Raw genomic sequence first — 6,000 nt, forward strand, 5'->3', positions numbered from 1 at the left:
TAGGAGAAGAAGGGCAGAAAGGTGGCAGGGAACCAGGCATCGTGACCACTGCTTTGGCCTTTCCTCGGAATGGGATGGGGAGGTGCTGCAGTGATGTGATCAGACCCGCTGCTGGGTTGAGCGTCGGCTAAAGGGGCAGTGCAGGAACAGAGGCCTGGAGACCAGGAAGGAGGCTTTTAGGATAATTCAAGGGAGAAGCGACACTGGCTTCAAGAGGGGCAGCAGCTGTGGAAGTAGCAAGAAGTGGCTGGACTTGGGATTATATTGGGAAGGCCAGGCCGACAGGATTTCTCAATGGATTGGCTTAGGGGCGTGTGAGAGAAGAGTGAAGGGTAATTTCAGGGGCGCCTGGGTGACTCAGTCACTGACTTCGGCTCAGGTCGTGATCTTGTGGTTTGTGAGGTCGAGCTCCATATTGGGCTTTCCGGGGTCAGTGCAGAGCCCGCTTCGGATCCTTTGTCCCCCTCTCCCTGTGCACCTCCGCTGCTTGTGCGCGCTCTCTCTCTCTCAAAAATAAAATAAAATGGGTAATTCCAAGCTTTCTAACCTAAACAAAACAAAGCACACATAAAAAAGACATCTACCATAGGTCTCAGGGTAGGTAGAAACCAACGAAATGGATCAGGGCGCCAGGTGAGTCTTGAGAGTCCCCTAGAATGAGGGAAGGTAGGGGTCGTGGGGTTCCCAGCCCTGGCAGGCACAGAGGGGTTAGGGTAACTCTCCCTCCGTGGGTGGGCAGAGAGGAAAGAAGTCAACGGGAGATAAGGCTGCTCACATGGAAGACATCCTTATTCTCATGCCTCCAAAACAATGCAACTCTTCATCTTTCTCCTTCGAACCTGTGGAGCCAGAGAGCATGCCCATTCCGGGCGGGCCACTCTCCAGGGTGGGAGGCAGGGGCCAGAATTACTGTCTGATCAAGAGTCACATGTCTGGGGTGAAGCAAGACCCACGTATGCCCCCTGACCCTCCCATCTCGCAGAGTTTTATCCTGTTTTTCGTGAGGTCTCTGAATTCCCATCGTGCGCTTTATCCCCACTGCCAGACACCCTATTGCATTTAGGATTGCTCAGAGATGTTGGTGTGTGAAAAAAACCAAAAACGTGCGTCTTCGCACGGATGGGCTAGAATGTTTGCTATCAGTGCCCCTGCCCAACTACTGTTCTCGGTCTCCTTTCTTGGTTTTGCTAACACGTACTGAGCTGGGTGCTACGTGGAACACTATCAGACTCACAAGGAGCAGGAGGCACTCTTCTTTCCCCCCAGCTTACTAATAAGGAAATCAAAGTGAAGAGGGGCTCAGCCCCTTGCGAGGGGAGTCAACCTCCATCACCTTGGCCCATGAGAGGTAAACAGGGTAGTGAGTAAACACACACGCCTTGCTGCCAAGGTGTTCCTTGGTAGCTACGTGATCTCAGGCAAGCCTCTTAACCTCCGTCTACCTTAATTTTCCCATCTTTTTTTTTTAAATGTTTTTTATTTATTTCTAGGAGAAAGAGAGAGAGAGAGACAGCGTGAGCAGGGGAGGGTCAGAGAGAGAAGGAGTCACAGACTGAAACAGGCTCCAGGCTCTGAGCTGGCAGTCAGCACAGAGCCCGACGCGGGGCTCGAACCCACGAACCGCGAGATCATGACCCAAGCGAAAGTCGGACCCTTAACCGACTAAGCCACCCAGGCGCCCCTTAATTTTCCCATCTTTTAAATGGGGATAATAAAAGCACCCACTTCATAAGGTTGATTGGTGAGGATATGAGTTAATATATGAAACATGCTTAGACAGCCTGGTGGACGGCCAGCGCTTTGCGAAGGCTGCCATGCTAGGGTGTGCGCTAGCCAGCCTCCTCCCTGAGTCTCCTTCTTCTTCTCTCTGCTATAACCTCCCCACTTCCCTGGAGAACAGCACTGGACCAGAAACAAGAGGGCCCATTCCGGCGCAGCTCTGTCACTAATGGATCACATGAGCCATTAGGTAACTTCCCCCCTCCCCCCACCCTTGGGTCTCAGGCTCCTTGTCTGTACAGAGAGGAAGAGCCGGCCTCGCTGCTCTCTATGGAGTCGTCTGTAATGGTATCGTCTGAATGCCTGTGTCCCCCCAGGATTCATATGATGCAGTCCTAACCCCCAAGGTGACGGTGATGGCCTTGGGAGGTGGTTAGGTCAGGAGGGCCCTGCGTGACCTACTGGGTGTAATGGGATTAGTGCCTTCGTAAAAGGGACCCCACAGAGCTCCCCAGTCCCTTCCATCGTGTGAAGACCCAGAGAGGAGACCGCCTTTTCTGAACCAGGAAGCAGGCTCTGAATCTGCCAGCACCTTGATCTTGCACTTCCAGCTTCCAGAACTGTGAGTAATAGATTTGCTGTTTGTAAGCCAAGAGTTGATGGTATTCCGTTACGGCAGCTCGAGGTCTCAGACAATCTCCAAAACCCAAACCCAGCAACAATATCCCTCTCACCCTTCTTCAGCCACGGTCGGGTACCACCATGCCTGGGATGGAGGGGACAGTGTCCCTCCCAGGCTTACTTATGTGTCCTCGTGGTGCAGCAGGAAGGCCACCCCGGGGGGAGAGAGCAGGGAGGAAGAGGCATCAGGCAGAAAAGCCACCTTGAGGGTCTGTTCTGGGAGGAGGGTTGCCCTTTTGACCAACCGATGCACACTGGGTCACTGTCCACAGGCAGGGGTCTGCGGCCACTGTCACTGAAAAGGCTGGGCATCCCGGATGGGGTGCGAGGCGGCCGTGTTCCAGAGGTCCAGGAGAAAGCAGAAGTGGGCAGTTTTTAATGGGGTTCAGAGGGAGATACCCAGAGTGGACGATCTGGGGCTTGTGGGAGGATGGGAGCTGGACCGAGTAGCAAGGAAGGCGTCTTAGAGGAGGTGATGTTGAGTCTGATCTCAAGGATAAGTAAGCGCTACAAGGAAGGATGGGCAGAAATAGGAGCAGCCTCTGGCGGCATGAAGGAGGCTGGTCCCCGAGGAGTTCCCATCTCACGTGGATGTCGCATGGGCCAACAGCAGCTTCTGACTTAGAGCTGGCAGAGGGGTTGGTACCAGCTGGTGTCCAGGCTCTTGCTGGCTCCCGGAAGGGGGTAGGGGGCAGGCGAGGCCAGGACTCACCAGTGTGCCAAAATGACGTCCCCACATACCCCCCACCCCCGGGGCTGTACAGTCACACCTGGAGCCGGCAGGCAGGGTCTGTAGATGAAATTCCCACTTTCCTCCCCTATTGCGCTCCCTGGGAAGAACAGCGCTCACCCCCAGGAGAGCGGAGACGCAATGTGGTTCCTGGTAGTGTCCCTCGTACCTCGTACCTCGTGCAGAGCTAGGGCTGTAGCAAGCTGGCTGTGAATCCCCAGGGAATGAAAGCCACAGAGCTTTGGCTCACCTTGTCCCCTTGGCCCAGAATTTCCTTGCCCCATTGAGCTGCAGGACTCTCTCTACTTAAATGTCTCCTCCAAGGAAGCCCTCTACAGCCCCCCCCACCCCCAAATTGCATCCCTTCATGGGTGAGCATGCCAGTGCCGTCACAGGAGTGCGATCTGCCAAATCCACGACGGAGGGAATTCTGTTTATGGAACAAGTCACCAGGTTCTTGAACAAGGAAAAAGAAAAGAAACACGAAGAGAAGAAAAAACAAAAGGAAAGAAAGGTTGCTGAAATGCAAGCCGTGGATCTTATTTAGCTCGTGATTCAAACAAATCAGCTGTAAAAAGAGACTCATGGAGGAGGCACCTGGGTGGCCCAGTCAGTTGAGCATCTGACTCTTGATTTCAGCTCAGGTCATGATCCCAGGGTCGTGTGTGAGCTGAGTGTGGAGCCTGCTTGGGATTCTCTCTCTCTCTCTCTCTCTCTCTCTCTCTCTCTCTCTCTCCCCCCCCCCCCACTTTGCCCTTCTCCCTGGCTCTGTCTCAAAAAAAAAAAAGTTGAAGAGACTCACAGAAGAGTTCTAGAGACTGGCTGCACAACAATGGGAATGTACTACTACTACACTTAAACATGTGTAAAAGGGCAAATTTTATGGCATGTGTATTTTGCCCACAATTAGAAAATTGAAAACAAAAAGACATTCATGGACCAATTGGGAAACATGAACACTGACTGGATATTAGATGCCATTAAAGGATTATTATTTTTTTTTTAAAGTGGGCTCCATGCCCAATACGGGGCTTAAACTCATGACCCTGAGATCAAGAGTCGCAAGCTCTACTGACTGAGCCAGCCAGGTGCCCTAAGGGATTGTTAATTTTTGAAGTGTGATATTGATGTATTTCATTGAAGACTGTCTCTTAGAGATACAAAGAAACCTATTTACAGATGAAATGACACCATGTCTGGGATTTGCTTTAAAATAAACCAGAAGGGGTACCTGAGTGCCTCAGTCGATTGAACGGCTGACTTCGGCTCAGGTCATGATCTCAACGGTTCATGAGTTCAAGCCCCGCACTGGGATTTCTGCCTTCAGAGCAAAGCCAGCTTCAGAACCTCAGTTCTTCTCTCTCTCTGCCTCTCTCCTGCTTGCGCTCTCGAAAGTAAATAAATCCTTCAAATGAAATAAAATAAACCGGAAGGGAGGGGGATGTGGGGAGATAAAGATAAACCCAAATTGGGCCATTTTTGTTGAAGCTGGGTCATAGATACCTTGAGGTTCATTACTACATTTTCTCTTTCTTCTTCTTCTTTAAAATTTTAATGTTTATTTTATTTTTGAGAGAAAGACAGACTGCAAGTGGGGGAGGGGCAGAGAGAGGGAGACACAGAATCCGAAGCAGGCTCCAGGCTCCCAGCTGTCAGCACAGAGCCCGACGTGGGGCTGGAACTCACGAACCAGGAGATCGCGACCTGAGCTGTGAAGTCGGATGCTTAACTGACTGAACCACCCAGGCGCCCCCTGATTTTCTCTTTTTTCTTTTGGGTGTGTTTGAAAACGTCTATGATCAGAAAAGAAATAAAGAAGACAAAAAAGAAAAAACCGTGCCATCCTGGCAAGGCATACTGGGAACCTCTTTGTCTTGCTGTCTGTCTCGCCCAGAATGGCTCTGGGTTCCCGGGACCCAGAACAGTGCAAGCACCTCACCCAGCTCGCAGTCTGGGCCAGGTCTGCTGGCTTCTTGAACCTCAGCTTTGAACCACTGTCCATGTGCAATTGTCTCGACCCCCAGCTGTGACATCAGAAGGCTGTGGGTAGGTGTCTCAGAGGCAAACTGCTCACCCAGCAAGCTGGGGGTGCCGTGGTGGCCCCAAGAGGATTCGCTCCAGGTCAGGGAGGAGGAGGGAAGGGGATAGGGCAGGTTCTGGGATGGAGAAGCCCCCCCCCCCCCCCCGCGCACTGCCCCCCGGAGCGGCCCAAGTTCACGTGGACATTGTTGTACCAGTCTCTGCTTTTGTTAGCCACTGAATACCAAGCCCAGCCTGATTCAGCGTCAGAGGTCGCTGAGTGAAGCCAGGGCCCCCACTCAGGGGGCCAGGAGGCATTTTCCGGAAGAGGAACAGGTGAGGGGCAGGACTCCCTCCACCCTTGAAGCCCTCAGCTTGGTTTCCAGACCTTGTCAGCCGGCACAAGGGAGCCAGCACCCTCCCGCATCTCCTGTGAGCCCCTTCATGTGTCACTGCCAGGTGCAAGCTAGGGTCCCAGCGGGTGCCAGGGCGAGGGGGACTCTGGAAACTGGCATGGCGAGCACACTGGGCACCACTGTCTGAGGGCCAGAGCGCAGGAGGTGCCGAGCGCTTTTCATTGTGAACGACCTTCCTTACTCTCACCCGACCCCACCCCACCTCACACCCCGAACCTACCTACCGCAGGTCCCCAGGCCCTCAAGGGAAGAGGCATCGGTCGCTCCTGAGGCAGAAACTGGCCACGGCGCAGACCAGAGCGCTGTGGTCAGACAGCTCCAGGCTCAGCCCAGCTCTGCTCAAGTCACCAGCCCTGGAAGAGCAGGCTGGCCACCTCGTTCACCTTGCCGTGCCTGTCCCTCTCCTGCGGAATGGGCACAGTGCGGGGTGCCCCA

Source organism: Hyaena hyaena, unplaced genomic scaffold (assembly GCF_003009895.1).
Source record: "Hyaena hyaena isolate Hyena2069 unplaced genomic scaffold, ASM300989v1 scaffold_632, whole genome shotgun sequence".
Taxonomy (NCBI): Eukaryota; Metazoa; Chordata; class Mammalia; order Carnivora; family Hyaenidae; genus Hyaena; species Hyaena hyaena.